A 14,938-nucleotide genomic window follows, 5' to 3' on the forward strand; every position below is an offset into this window, starting at 1 on the left:
GGGTGAATTGGCCATGGAGGAGGTAGGGGAGTAGGTCTGCATCGGATGCTCTTCGGAGAGTTGGGTGCAGAATCAATGGGCCAAATGGCCTCATATTTGCATACGTGTAGGATTCTGGCATACGTGTGGAACAGTGATCTGGCCTCCACTATTCGATGGGAACAGAGAATTCCAGGCCATCAATGAATTTTAACAGAATAAATATTCCCACATCTCCATGTTAAATACAACACTGCATATTTTGAAATTGTATCCCTTCATTCTAGACAGCCCATCGGGAGGGAAGTTTCTCAGCATCCACCCTTGTATGTCTCAATAAAATCACCCATGGATTTTGTAAACTCCACTGGATATATAGGCCCGACCTCCTTAACCTTAACTCACAAGACAACCTCTTTGCCACAGGGGTCAGGCGAGTGAACCTTCTGAACTGCAACCTTTCGGTTGGTTACTTGGCTACCTCTCCCCACGTTGAGGGGGCTGACTCGCTCAAGTTTGGCCTACACACCTCTGCAAGGCCCCAATATGGCCGCCACTGACAGTCAGGCAATTCCCGTTGCCGGGGACAGGGCAGCCCCCAATGGGGGCTGACTGGGCCCCGAACCTGTCATCAGCTCCACCCCCACCCCTCCACACACACACAAACACCTCCCCCCCCTCCCCCCCCCACCCGCTTGGGAAGCTAAATTTTGTGAGATACATCACGGGATCCAGGAATTCTCCGAGAGTCGGGCCCAGAGCATGAGGACGGGCCCAGTCAGAGCTGGAAACGATGTTGCAAACCTCCAGGAAACCCTGCCCCAGCTAAAGACCCACCGTGAGGTGTATGCTGAGATATTATCAGCAAACTAACTGTCACAGGGAAAGAGAAAATAGCTCAGTGTCTCATCGTTGCTCCCCACAGTGCAGTTTGCAGTATTTAATCACATCTATAATATAGATACAAATTGACACCTGGGGCAATAGACACTCTCTCACAGCTAATGTGCTGCATGTTTTGCTAATATTTGTGGTTGGCAGTGATGGCTGAGCTGGGTCTAGATTCCAACAATGTGTTTTTCAGATTGTCCTTGAACTACATGATTTCCACTCATCAGATTCCAGTTCCCTGGTCGGTTTGAGTCCTGCACTGAGGAACCGTTCCTATTTCAGGGTTTTAGAGACTGAGTACAATTTCATATTTCAGCTCCTCCCTAATCTTAAGTGTGTGGGACAAGATGCATTTAAATACCAGCTGATCTCTTGTGGCATTATCACTGCTGAAGAGGAGAGAAAGACTTGCATTTTGATGGTGTCTTTCACGACATCAGAATGTCCAAAAATATTTCATCGATTGTCACAAATAGGATTCAAAAAGAAGGCATCGAAGTTCCCTCGATTCCAGTCTATAACACCCTCCCGGGTATCTGTTATTCTGTATATAAATCCTCCTGAACCCCTCAATTAGATTCCAATCTGTAACTCAGTCCCGCATATCTGTTATTCTATATATAAAACCTCCGAGCTCCTGAATCAGATTCCAGTTTGTACCTCACACCTGGGTATCTGTTATTCTATATATAAACCCCTGAACTCCTTGATTAGATTCCTGTCTGTAACTCACTCCCGGATAATTTTTATTCTATATATAAACCCCCCCAAACCCCTTGATTAGATTTGAGTCTGTAACTCATTCCTGAGTATCTGTAATTCTATATATAAACCCCTGAACCTCTCAATTAGATTCCAATCTATTACTCATTCCTGGGTATCTATTATTCTATATATAAACCACCCCGAACCCCTCGATTAGATTCGAGTCTGTAACTCTTTCTCAGGTATCTGTTATTCTATATATAAAACCCTCCGAACCCCTCGATTAGATTTGAGTCTGTAATTCAAGCTCAGGTATCTGTTATTCTATATATAAACCCCCCGAACCCCTTGATTAGATTCGAGTCTGTAACTCATTCTCAGGTATATGTTATTCTATATATAAACCTCCTCAAACCCTTAATTGGATTCTAATCTGTAAATCCCTCCTGGATATCTGTTATTCTATATATAAACCCTCCAAAACCCACAGTTAAATTCCAGTCTGTAACTCATTCCCGGGTATCTTGTTATTCTATGTATAAACCCGTGAACCCCTCGAGTGGATTCCAATCTGTAAATGTGGTAAGGATGTCTCTTGCTCGACTCTGGGTAGGTGAAAACACAGTTCCCTCAGAGTGAGCTGATAAAGTACAGAGTCTATATTTAACCGCAGCCTTTCATTCCTCGCACATTGAAAAGTCTCCTCCCGGCAGATATTATTTATTTAGCTTGGGCCTCCTGTTGCCTCAAGTAGTTGTATAACTCAGGAAGTTGCCATGTTATTGCAATAACATTTCTCCAGTTGGATTTTTCCACATTAAACCGACCCTGCCTGGTCTGCCAGAGAGTCAAAATGGTGAGAGTATGATCGGCTCCCCCTTTGCTGACCTCACGGTTTCTCTCACCAGGATCCATTCTCTGTTTCAGGGGAGTGGGGTTTGATGAGGGAAAGACTGAATTCCGGTCCCTGGGCAGCTGTTGCTAAGAGACCATTCTAAAGGCCTGCATCAGTTGGCTGTTTGACTACAGGAGGAATCGCAGGTGGCCCCGATCAGTCCTTCTGAGTTTGGAATCTTGGGGACTTCGAGTGGCTTATATTTTGAATAATGTTTATTTCCACCTGTGAAGTCATTTGGGAAAAGCTGATTGTAGTGCCAGGCACTATCTAAATGCGGTTATTTTCTTGTCGGCAGGGGTATAGGGTTCACTGGTAATCCCAGGCTTTGTGAGGAGCTGAAATGTTAACCACAATGAGGGGAAGGGAGTCCCAACAGATATTTCCCCCTAAATTATCTCTCCATTGGTGTCCTTCCTGGGGTCTATGGGAGATTAATCTCCATGATGCACTCTCAGGGTTTGGGCGATGCCCAAACCCTGAGAGAGAACACATGGGGGCATTCAGTGCAAGTGTGGTCTTTCTGCGTGCAGATTAGGATAGACTGGCCGTGCTAAATTGTCCCATAGTGCCCAGGGATGTGCAGGCTAGGGTGGATTGGCCATGCTAAATTGCCCTATAGTGCCCAGGGATGTGCAGGTTAGGATGGATTGGCCATGTTAAATTACCCCACAGTGTGCAGGGATGTAGGTTAGGGTGGATTGGCCATGGGGAATGCAGGATTACAGGGATAGGATTGGATAGGGGGAATGGGTCTGAGTGGGGATGCTCTTCATGGGGTTGATGTGGACCCAATGGGCCGAATGGCCTGCTTCCACGCTGTCGGGATTCTATGATTCCGAATTTGTGAGGCCATCTCCGGGATTGGGTTGTCTTGCGAATCATCCGATTGGCTGTCAGGGAGCCTGCTTCTTTCCAAATGATGGCAGGGCAGGAAGTGGGGAACGTGACAAATAGAAGGAATGTGGGGGATTTGGGGTGGGGGGGGGGGTGTGGAGGAGGGGATAGCAGTTGAAGGTCACATGATGATGGAAACAGCTCAATGTTCCCAGCTCAGGCCTCAGTGGTTGGGGGAGGGGGCTGGTTGTGGTGACTCTCTTTGCCATCTCTGGTCGGACTCACCCACCTCCCTCTGCCAGGCCACTGGGCATCAGTCAATGCGGGAAAATGCAGGTAGAGACAGGATCAATTCCTCTTCTTGCTTGGTGCCAGCCTTGGCGCACAACGCCCATGAGCTGGAAAGGTATTTGCTTATTCCTTCATTTCCCCGTGAGCATGAAAGTAATGCCCCAGAGGCTGACCAGCCCAGCACCAATCACCCCTTATATACAAACGCACGGCCTTTGGAAATAACACTGCCTCTCGCTGAGTCAGGCAATCAAGGATTCAATATCCCTGACACTCACCCTTGGGCGACACGATGGCCCAGTGTTTGGCACTGCTGCCTCTCAGCGCCAGGGACCCGGGTTTGATCCCAGCCTCGGGCGACTGTCTGTGTGGAATTTGCACATTCTCCCCGTGTCTGAGTGGGTTTCCTCCTGTTTCATAGAATCCCTACAGTGTGGAAACAGGCCCTTCGGCCCAACAAGTCCACACTGACCCTCTGACAAACCAAAAGCTGTGTACGTTGCGGTGAATTAGCCATGCTGAATTGCCCCATCATGTTTAGGGAAGTGCATTAAATTGGGGGTAAATGTAGAGGAATGGGTCTGGGTGGGTTATTCTTTGGAGGGTCAGTATCGACTTGTTGGGCCGAAGGGCCTGTTTCCACACTGTAGGGGTTCTATGATCCCACTTTAAAGAGTGTGGCACTGGAAAAGCACAGCAGGTCAGGCAGCATCTGAGCAGCAGGAGAGTGGACATTTCGGGCATAAGCTTATACCTGAAACGTTCACTCTCCTGCTCCTTGGATGCTGTCTGACCTGCTGTGCTTTTCCAGCACCACACACTCGACTCTGATCTCTAGCATCTGCAGTTCTCATTTTCTGTTGTGATTCTATGTCAGCCAGGGCTCCCTGATTGGACCAGATTAACAGCCCTAAACAGGGAACTCCTGTTCAATGAGGTCCACCTCACTACAGGCAGTGGGCCAGCATTTGCTCCATGTCCCTAATTGCCCCTAGATTAACTCCCTTGCTAGGGCCATTTCAGAGGGCCACTGTGTTCGCTGTGGGTCTGGAATCACGTGTAGGCCAGACCAGGTAAGGATGGCAGATTTTCTTCAGTCAAGTGAACCATAGAAGCCTACAGTGTGGAAAAAGCCATTTGGCCAATTGAGTCCACACAGACCTCTCAGAAGAGCATCCTGCCCAATCCCTGTAGCACTGCATTTCCCTGTGGCTATCCAAACCAGTCTCCACATCCCTGTGCACTAGGGACACTTTAGCATGGCGAATCCACCCTAACCTGCACATCCCTGAACACTATGGGGTAATTTAGCATGGCCAATCCACCCTAACCTACACATCCCTGAACACTATGGGGTAATTTAGCATGGCCAATCCACCCTAACCTACACATCCCTGTACACTATGGGGTAATTTAGCATGGTCAATCCACCCTAACCTACACGTCCCTGTACACTATGGGTTAATTTAGCATGGTCAATCCACCCTAACCTACACGTCCCTGTACACTATGGGGTAATTTAGCATGGCGAATCCACCCTAACCTACACATCCCTGAACACTATGGGGTAATTTAGCATGGCCAATCCACCCTAACCTTCACATCCCTGAACACTATGGGGTAATTTAGCATGGCCAATCCACCCTAACCTACACATCCCTGAACACTATGGGGTAATTTAGCATGGCCAATCCACCCTAACCTACACATCCCTGAACACTATGGGGTAATTTAGCATGGTCAATCCACCCTAACCTACACATCCCTGAACACTATGGGGTAATTTAGCATGGCCACTCCACCGTAACCTACACATCCCTGAACACTATGGGGTAATTTAGCATGGCCAATCCACCCGAACCTACACATCCCTGAACACTATGGGGTAATTTAGCATGGCCAATCCACCCTAACCTACACATCCCTGAACACTATGGGGTAATTTAGCATGGCCAATCCACCCTAACCTGTACATCTGTGAAGGATGTAGAGGTGCTGGAGTTGGACTGGGATGGACAAAGTCAGAAGCCATATCACACTGGGTTATAATCCGACAGGTTTAATTGTTGGACTATAGCCTCATGCCATGTGACTGTGATCTTTGAAGGAAAACTAGATTTTGGTTTTTACAGCAATAGTTGTCACGGTGACCAGAGACGAGTCACGAGACAAGCTTTTGACTCCTGATTTATTTGTTAACGTCTGGTGGTTGCTATGAAGGGGTGTGAGTGTCAACCCCTGGATTACCAGCTGAGGAGGAACAGTTCCCACAGGACTCTCGCTTTCGAGAGAGATGACCCTTTACCTCAGGGGGCAAAGTGGGACTGTTATGGTAACCTCAGCTGGTGTGGGAATCGAACCCAGGCTGGTGGTGTCACTCTGCATTGCAGACCAGCCACCCACTCAACTGAGGTCCCGCCAGCCCAGTATTGCCACCACCATCCCATCTTATAACTAGCGTTCCATTGCATGTTTATGAATTTAATTTAGGTTCCCAAGGTGGGATTTGAACCCAGGTCCCCGTGCAATAGGCTGGACCTCTGCACTACTAACCCATGTGACATCAGCACTACGCCTGTACCTCTCCTGTCAGTGGTGGGGGGGGGGGGGGGGGGGGGGGGTGAATTCTCGGAGACTTGAACCTACAACCAGGGGGACAGTATCAGAGCAGCACAATTGAAACGCTGCACTGTCAAAGTTGCTGACAAGATGCTACACTGAAGCCTCACCTGTCCTCTCAGACTGATGTAACATATCCCCATCTCGAAGAAGGGTAGGACTGCTTCCCTGTGTGTGCTGGGAAATATTTATCCCTCAAGCCATGGATGATGGGGTCAGTTGTTCCATTATTGTTGTGGGGGGGGGCTGTGCACAAATTGGCAGCCATCTTTCCAACCTTATGGAGGTTTATAAAATCCTGAGGGGCATGGATAGGGTGAACAGTCCTGGAATGGGGGAATTCCAAAACTAGAGGGCATAGGTTTAAGGTGAGAGGGGAAAGATTTAAAGTGGACCTAAGGGGCAATGTTTTCACGCAGAGGGTGGTACGTGTATGGAATGAGCTGCCAGAGGAAGTGGTGGAGGCTGGTACAATTACAGCATTTAAAAGGCATCTGGATGGGTATATGAATAGGAAGGGTTTAAAGGGATATGGGCCAAGTGCTGGCAAATGGAATTAGATTGGGTTGGGCCAAAGGGGCTGTTTCTGTGCTGGGCATCTCTATGACTCTAACAACGTTGGCGTTTCAAAAGGAACACCTTGGGGCTGAAGAATTCAGTGCCGGCTCCTGGATGGCGAAGAGGTGCTACAGAAAGGCAGGGTCTCATGCTCCGTCCAGCGAATCTGGGGAAAGAGAGGAGAGAGATCTTTCCTCAAGGTGAGACAGGGAGAGGTAGTTGCAGGGAAAGGAGGCCATATCCCAGAAAAGAACATTGAACGGGAGCTGGGTGGAAAACTGAGGGAGGAACAAACACGTGGAGTGGTCAAAGGGCTAGCATGTGTATATAATGGCCAGAGTTATGGCATGGGTATGTGACGCCTCTGATCGTGTTTTCCGGGTCCTTAAGGTGGAGGGGGAGCAGCCCGAAGCCGTGGTCCACATTGGCACCAACGACATAGGTTTCTTTCTGGAGAACCCCAACTGGGGTTCTTTCTGGGGAAGGTGGGACCTCTATAAACAGGATGGTCTGCACCTGAACCTGAGGGGCACCAGGATCCTTGTGGGGAGGTTTGCTAGTGCTCTTGGGGGGGGATTTAAACTAACTCTGCAGGGGCATGGGAACCTAGACTGTAGCTTTAGGGTGCAGGACCTGGAGTGTAGGGAGGTTAGGAACATGGCATCAATCTCAAAGGAGGTTGCCTGAAAACAGGAAAGTGTCTTGAAGTGTGTATACTTCAATGCAAGAAGTATACGAAATAAGGTAGGTGAACTTGCAGCGTGGGTTGGTACCTGGGACTTCGATGTTGTGGCTATTACGGAGACATGGGTAGAACAGGGACAGGATTGGCTGTTGCCGGTTCCAGGGTTTAAATGTTTTAGTAGGGTCAGAGGTGGGGGTAAAAGAGGGGGAGGTGTGGCATTGCTTGTCAAAGATAGTATTACAGCGGTGGAAAGGACGATGGATGAAGACTCACCATCTGAGGTAGTTTGGGTTGAGGTTAGGAATAGGAAAGGTGAGGTCACCCTGTTAGGAGTTTTCTACAGACCTCCTAATAGTCCTAGAGACGTAGAAGAAAGGATTGCGAGGATGATTCAGGAGAAGAGTGAAAGTAATAGGGTGGTTGTTATGGGGGCTTTAACTTTCCTGATATTGACTGGGAAAGCTATAGCTCGAGTTCGTTAGATGGGTCAGTGTTTGTCCAATGTGTGCAGGAGGGTTTCCTGACACAATATGTAGACAGGCCAACAAGAGGTGAGGCCATACTGGATTTGGTTCTGGGTAATGAACCAGGCCAGGTGTTAGAATTGGAGGTAGGTGAGCACTTTGGGGACAGTGACCACAATTCGGTGACCTTTACTCTAGTGATGGAGAGGGATAAGTGTGCACTGCAGGGCAAGAGTTATAGCTGGGGGCAGGGAAATTATGATGCGGTGAGGCACGACCTAGGATGCGTGGCTTGGAAAAGTAGGCTTCAAGGCATGGGCACAATTGATATGTGGAGCTTGTTCAAGGAGCAACTATTGAGTGTCCTTGATAAGTATGTACCCGTCAGGCAGGGAGGAAAGGGTCGTGTGAGGGAGCCGTGGTTTAATAAGGAATTGGAATCCCTTGTTAAATGGAAGAGGGCGGCCTATGTAAAGATGAGGCGTGAAGGTTCAATTGGGGCGATTGAGAGTTATAAAGTAGCCAGGAAGGATCTGAAGAGAGAGCTAAGAGCAGCAAGGAGGGGACATGAAAAGTCCTTAGTTGGTAGGATTAGGGAAAACCCTAAGGCTTTCTATAGGTATGTCAGGAATAAAAGAATGACTAGGGTAGGAATAGGTCCAGTCAAGGATAGTAGTGGGAAGTTGCGTGTGGAGGCTGAAGAGATTGGGGAGACACTGAATGAATACTTTTCGTCAGTATTCACTCAGGAACAGGACATTGTTGCCGATGTGAATACTGAGTCACAATTAATTAGAATGGACGGCTTTGAGGTATGTAGGGAAGAGGTGTTGGAAATTCTGGAAAGGGTGAAAATAGATAAGTCCCCTGGGCCTGATGGCATTTATCCTAGGATTCTCTGGGAAGCAAGGGAGGAGATTGCAGAGCCATTGGCCTTGATTTTTATGTCCTCGTTGTCTACAGGAATAGTGCCAGTAGACTGGAGGATAGCAAATGTGGTTCCCTTGTTCAAGAAGGGGAGTAGGGATAACCCTAGTAACTATAGGCCGGTGAGTCTCACTTCTGTTGTGGACAAAGTCTTAGAGAGAATTGTAAGGGATAGGATTTATGAACATCTGAATAGGAATAATGTGATCAAGGATAGTCAGCATGGTTTTGTGAAAGGCAGGTCGTGCCTCACAAACCTTATTGAATTCTTTGAGAAGGTGACTAAGGAGGTAGACGAGGGTAAAGCGGTAGATGTAGTGTATATGGATTTTAGTAAGGCGTTTGATAAGGTTCCCCATGGTAGGCTACTGCAAAAAATACGGAGGTATGGCATTGAGGGTGAGTTGGAGGTTTGGATTAGGAATTGGCTGGCTGGAAGAAGACAGAGGTTAGTAGTTGATGGTAAAGGTTCATCTTGGAGTGCAGTTACTAGCGGTGTTCCGCAAGGATCTGTTTTGGGATCATTGCTGTTTGTCATTTTTATAAATGACCTGGAGGAGGGGCTAGAAGGTTGGGTGAGCAAGTTTGCGGATGATACGAAAGTCGGTGGAGTTGTTGACAGTGAGGAAGGATGTGTCAGGTTACAGCGGGATATAGATAAGTTGCAGAGCTGGGCAGAAAGGTGGCAAATGGAGTTCAATGTAGGTAAGTGTGAGGTGATTCACCTTGGTAAGAGTAACAAAAAGATGGGGTACTGGGCTAATGGTCGGATACTTGGTAGTATGGATGAGCAGAGGGATCTTGGTGTCCATGTATACAGATCTCTGAAAGTTGCCACCCAGGTAAATAGTGCGGTGAAGAAGGCATATGGCGTACTGGCTTTTATTGGTAGAGGAATTGAGTTCCGGAGCCCTGAGGTCATGTTGCAGTTGTATAAGACTCTGGTGAGGCCGCATCTGGAGTATTGTGTGCAGTTTTGGTCGCCATACTATAGGAAGGATGTAGAGGCACTGGAACGGGTGCAGAGGAGGTTTACCAGGATGTTGCCTGGTATGGTAGGAAGATCGTATGAGGAAAGGCGAGGCACTTGGGGTTGTTTTCATTGGAGAAAAGAAGGTTTGGGGGTGACTTGATAGAGGTGTACAAGATGTTTAGGGGTTTAGATAGGGTTGACCATGAGAACCTTTTTCCACGTATGGAGTCAGCTATTACAAGGGGGCATAGCTTTAAATTAATGGGTGGTAGGTATAGGACAGATGTTAGGGGTAGGTTCTTTACTCAGCGAGTCGTGAGTTCATGGAATGCCCTGCCAGTAGCAGTGGTGGACTCTCCCTCTTTATGGGCATTTAAACGGGCATTGGATAGGCATATGGAGGATAGTGGGCTAGTGTAGGTTAGGTGGGCTTGGATCGGCGCAACATCAAGGGCCAAAGGGCCCGTACTGCGCTGTATTTTTCTATGTTCTATGTTCTAGAATGGCTGCCTTCCATAATAAGACTGTCCGCAGCCTCCTGAACTCAATACTGCGACCGTGCATCTGACCATTGAACAGAGACAGAGCTCCCCAAAAAATGCAGGGCCACTGCAGAGGGAGTGCTATTTGTGCCTGATGGACTCTGCTCCCTACTGCACTCAGTTTAATCCAATCCCACAGCCTTGAACACTCTGCACAGCAGAAAAGCAGAGAAACACAGACGATGCAGGGGAGGAATGTTTCGCAAAAATCCATAAATACATCTGTAATTCTACATGAGTCACCGATCTTGATGATTCACAGGGAAATCATTGAAGCTCTCTGTCTCTCTGTCTCTCTCTCTCTCTCTCGCTCTCTCTCTGTAAGATGTACTCCAGAAAATTTGGAGGCAGGCTTACGGGAAAAGGTTCATGAGCATAACAACAATAGCATAAAAGCACCTTACTTCACGGTCAAAGGAAATTAGGATTGGGGTGGGCAGAGGAGCTGGTATCCGAGAGTGGGACAGTGTGAGTGAGTGAGGGAGGGAGGGAGAGGCTGGTATCTGTGAGTGGGACAGTGTGAGTGAGTGAGTGAGGGAGGGACTGGTATCTGAGAGTGGGACAGTGTGAGTGAGGGAGGGAGGGGCTGGTATCTGAGAGTGGGACAGTGTGAGTGAGTGTGAGTGAGGGGCTGATGTCTGAGAGTGGGACAGTGTGAGTGAGGGAGGGAGGGACTGGTATCTGAGAGTGGGACAGTGTGAGTGAGGGAGGGAGGGGCTGGTATCTGAGAGTGGGACAGTGTGAGTGAGGGAGGGAGGGACTGGTATCTGAGAGTGGGACAGTGTGAGTGAGTGAGGGAGGGAGGGACTGGTATCTGAGAGTGGGACAGAGTGAGTGAGGGAGGGAGGGGCTGGTATCTGAGAGTGGGACAGTGTGAGTGAGTGAGGGAGGGAGGGGCTGGTATCTGAGAGTGGGACAGAGTGAGTGAGGGAGGGAGGGGCTGGTATCTGAGAGTGGGACAGTGTGAGTGAGGGAGGGAGGGGCTGGTATCTGTGAGTGGGACAGTGAGTGAGTGAGGGAGGGAGGGGCTGGTATCTGAGAGTGGGACAGAGTGAGTGAGGGAGGGAGGGGCTGGTATCTGAGAGTGGGACAGTGTGAGTGAGGGAGGGAGGGGCTGGTATCTGTGAGTGGGACAGTGAGTGAGTGAGGGAGGGAGGGGCTGGTATCTGAGAGTGGGACAGTGTGAGTGAGGGAGGGAGGGGCTGGTATCTGTGAGTGGGACAGTGAGTGAGTGAGGGAGGGAGGGGCTGGTATCTGAGAGTGGGACAGAGTGAGTGAGGGAGGGAGGGGCTGGTATCTGAGAGTGGGACAGTGTGAGTGAGGGAGGGAGGGGCTGGTATCTGTGAGTGGGACAGTGAGTGAGTGAGGGAGGGAGGGGCTGGTATCTGTGAATGGGACAGTGTGAGTGAGTGAGGGGCTGATATCTGAGAGTGGGACAGTGTGAATGAGTGAGTGAGGGAGGGGCTGGTATCTGAGAGTGGGACAGTGTGAGTGAGTGAGGGAGGGGCTGGAATCCGAGAGTGGGACAGAGTGAGTGAGTGAGTGAAGGAGGGGCTGGTATCTGAGAGTGGGACAGTGTGAGTGAGGGAGGGAGGGGCTGGTGTCTGATAGTGGGACAGTGTGTGTGAGTGAGGGAGGGAGGGACTGGTGTCTGAGAGTGGGACAGTGTGAGTGAGTGAGTGAGGAAGGGGCTAGTATCTGAGAGTGGGACAGAGTGAGTGAGTGAGGGAGGGGCTGGTATCTGAGAGTGGGACAGTGTGAGTGAGGGAGGGAGGGACTGGTATCTGAGAGTGGGACAGTGTGAGTGAGTGAGGGAGGAGCTGGTGTCTGAGAGTGGGACAGTGTGAGTGAGTGAGGGAGGGAGGGACTGGTGTCTGAGAGTGGGACAGTGTGAGTGAGTGAGGGAGGGGCTGATGTCTGAGAATGGGACAGTGTGAGTGAGTGAGGGAGGGAGGGACTGGTATCTGAGAGTGGGACAGTGTGAGTGAGGGAGGGAGGGGCTGGTATCTGAGAGTGGGACAGTGTGAGTGAGTGTGAGTGAGGGGCTGATGTCTGAGAGTGGGACAGTGTGAGTGAGGGAGGGAGGGACTGGTATCTGAGAGTGGGACAGTGTGAGTGAGGGAGGGAGGGGCTGGTATCTGAGAGTGGGACAGTGTGAGTGAGGGAGGGAGGGACTGGTATCTGAGAGTGGGACAGTGTGAGTGAGTGAGTGAGGGAGGGGCTGATGTCTGAGAATGGGACAGTGTGAGTGAGTGAGGGAGGAGCCGGAATATGAGAGTGGGACAGTGTGAGTGAGTGAGAGATGGAAGGGCTAGTATCTGACAGTGTGAATTCTTACAATCTTTCTTGGAATTAAATGAGTTGCACAATCTGCTCGAGCCCCTGTTTTTCCCAAATCGGATGCACGTTTTCCTGATGACCGTCAGGGATTGAGTTGAGCTGTTGCCCAGAAGTCAATGAGTTAAAGAGTGAGGCTGTCTCCTTGACAGCGATTCTTAACAACTTAATAAACCAGGTCAGAGCCTCATCATCAGACGGTGCAGTCTCTTTAACACCAGCTGAAGAGAGATGGTTAAAACATGAGGATTCGGCAGCACTGTGGAACAGCACAGTGACGCACCAGGACTGTGTAGATAGAGCAGGAAGAGAACACGCAGCTCCGACACATTCCTGATATTGCCTGCCGCTTAACTCCGTCCCCATGTATGGAGAAGACATTCCAAGTGTGTCATCAGCGGCCTGATCATTACTCAAAGACAAGTGTTGGCAATTTGCTGGAACCTTTTGCGATTTTTATTTGCCTTTCCCCTCCCCCATCTCAGAGCCTTCAGTTTAGAAATCCCCCACAACAGGAAAGAAATTATATCAGTGATGATACACTCAAATGAAGCAAACACGGGGTCATCTCTGAAAAGAGAGAATCAGCCATCACCCCTTGATGTTCAGTGGCATTATTAACTGAATCAATATCCTGCAGCTAACCATTGAACTGGACAAACCACATAAACACAGCGGCTACAAGAGCAGGTCAGAGGCTAGGAATCCTGCGGTGAGTAACTCCCCTCCTGACTCCCCAAAGCCTGTCCATCAGCAACAAGGTACAAGTCAGGAGTGTGAGGGAACACTCCCCACTTGCCCCTGGATGGGGGCAGCTCCAACAACACTCAAGAAGCTCGACACCATCCAGGACAAAGCAGGCCCCGCACGACTGGCACCACATCCACAAACATCCCCTCCCTCCACCACCGACGCTCAGTAGCAGCAGTGTGTACCATCTACAAGATGCACTGTGGAAATTCGCCATAGATCCTGAGACAGCACTTTCTGAATCATGATCTCCTCTCCCTGTAAGCACAAGGACAGCAGATACATGGGAACACCACCACTCCAAGTCTTCATGACTAGGAACTCTATCAGATTCCAATCTACAACTCACTCCCGAGTATCTGTTAGTCTCTATATAAGCAGCCCCCCGAACCCCTCGATTAGATCCCAGTCTGCAACTCATTCCTAGATATCTGTTATTCCGTATATAAACATCCCCAAACTCTGGGATTAGATTCTAATCGGTAACTGACTCTCAGGTATTTGTTATTCTGTATATAAACATCCCCAAACTCTGGGATTAGATTCTAGTCTGTAACTGACTCCCAGGTATTTGTTATTCTGTATATAAACACCCCCAAAGTCAGGGATTAGATTCTAGTCTGTAACTCACTCCCAGGTATCGCTTACTCGGTACATAAACCCTCAGAACCCCTTGAATAGTTTCCAGTCTGTAACTCATTTCCGGGCATCTGTTATTCTATATATATATTTTTTCTTTATTCTCTAATTGGATGTGAGCAGCACTGGAATTTGTACACGCACTCTGCTGTTCAGAACTCTCCCCCCCCCACCAATCAATCCCCAACTTGCTGCCATGGTTAGTGCACCAGTTAATGATGATTGACGGTCAACTGCCAGGCTTTGTTTAAGTTTTGAACCAGACAGATCGATTCTAATTGGTCAAGACTCAGAAATGATCTCGTGAGTGATGGTCACTCTATTTTGTTGAGTTGGAACAGTGTGTGGGCATGTTCTTTCATTTTGTACATTGTCTTAATATGATATTCTTGTAAATTATCCTGAGAAATGGTGAAATATTTCATCAAAATGTGTATTTTGTCAGCAATATTTAAGACCTGTACTATCACATGACTAATTGTGGAAATTATGGATGTAGGTTTGCTCGCTGAGCTGGAAGGCTCATTTTCAGACGTTTTGTCACCATACTCGGTAATATCTTCAGTGAGCCTCCAGATGAAGCACTAGTGGTATGGCCCACTTTTATTTATGTGTTTAGGTTTCCTTGGGTTGGTGATGTCATCCGGAGGCTCACTGAAGATATTATCGAGTATGGTGACGAAATGTCTGAAAACGAACCTTCCAGCTCAGCGAGCAAACCTACATCCATAACCTCAACCTGAGCTACAAATCTTCTCAAAACTCGCTATTATGGAAATATTGAGGGTGGGAGTCAAGCTGAGGTAAATCAGCCATGCCTTGTTGAATGCTGGAAGCAGGCTTGAA

At 48.7% G+C, this 14,938-nt stretch overlaps 1 protein-coding gene across 5 annotated transcripts in view; it reads left to right on the top strand.

The window, feature by feature from the left end:
• The window catches only part of LOC122542700 (dapper 1-like), a 123,991-nt gene that overhangs the window by 54,390 nt on the left and 54,663 nt on the right, over window positions 1–14,938 (top strand). Inside the window, exon 1 of one of the 5 annotated variants that reach the window (XM_087983877.1) lies at window positions 13,126–13,415. The exons of 3 other annotated variants lie outside the window; for them this stretch is intronic. The gene's annotated coding sequence lies outside the window, so the exon portion shown is untranslated. Of the gene's footprint in view, window positions 1–13,125; window positions 13,416–14,304; window positions 14,396–14,938 lie in introns of those variants that run through there. One more of the 5 variants, XM_087983876.1, reaches the window with a different exon arrangement.

This window comes from Chiloscyllium plagiosum, unplaced genomic scaffold, assembly GCF_037043375.1.
Source record: "Chiloscyllium plagiosum isolate Xiang-an unplaced genomic scaffold, Cpla_swu_hap1 HiC_scaffold_47, whole genome shotgun sequence".
NCBI classification, from domain to species: domain Eukaryota; kingdom Metazoa; phylum Chordata; class Chondrichthyes; order Orectolobiformes; family Hemiscylliidae; genus Chiloscyllium; species Chiloscyllium plagiosum.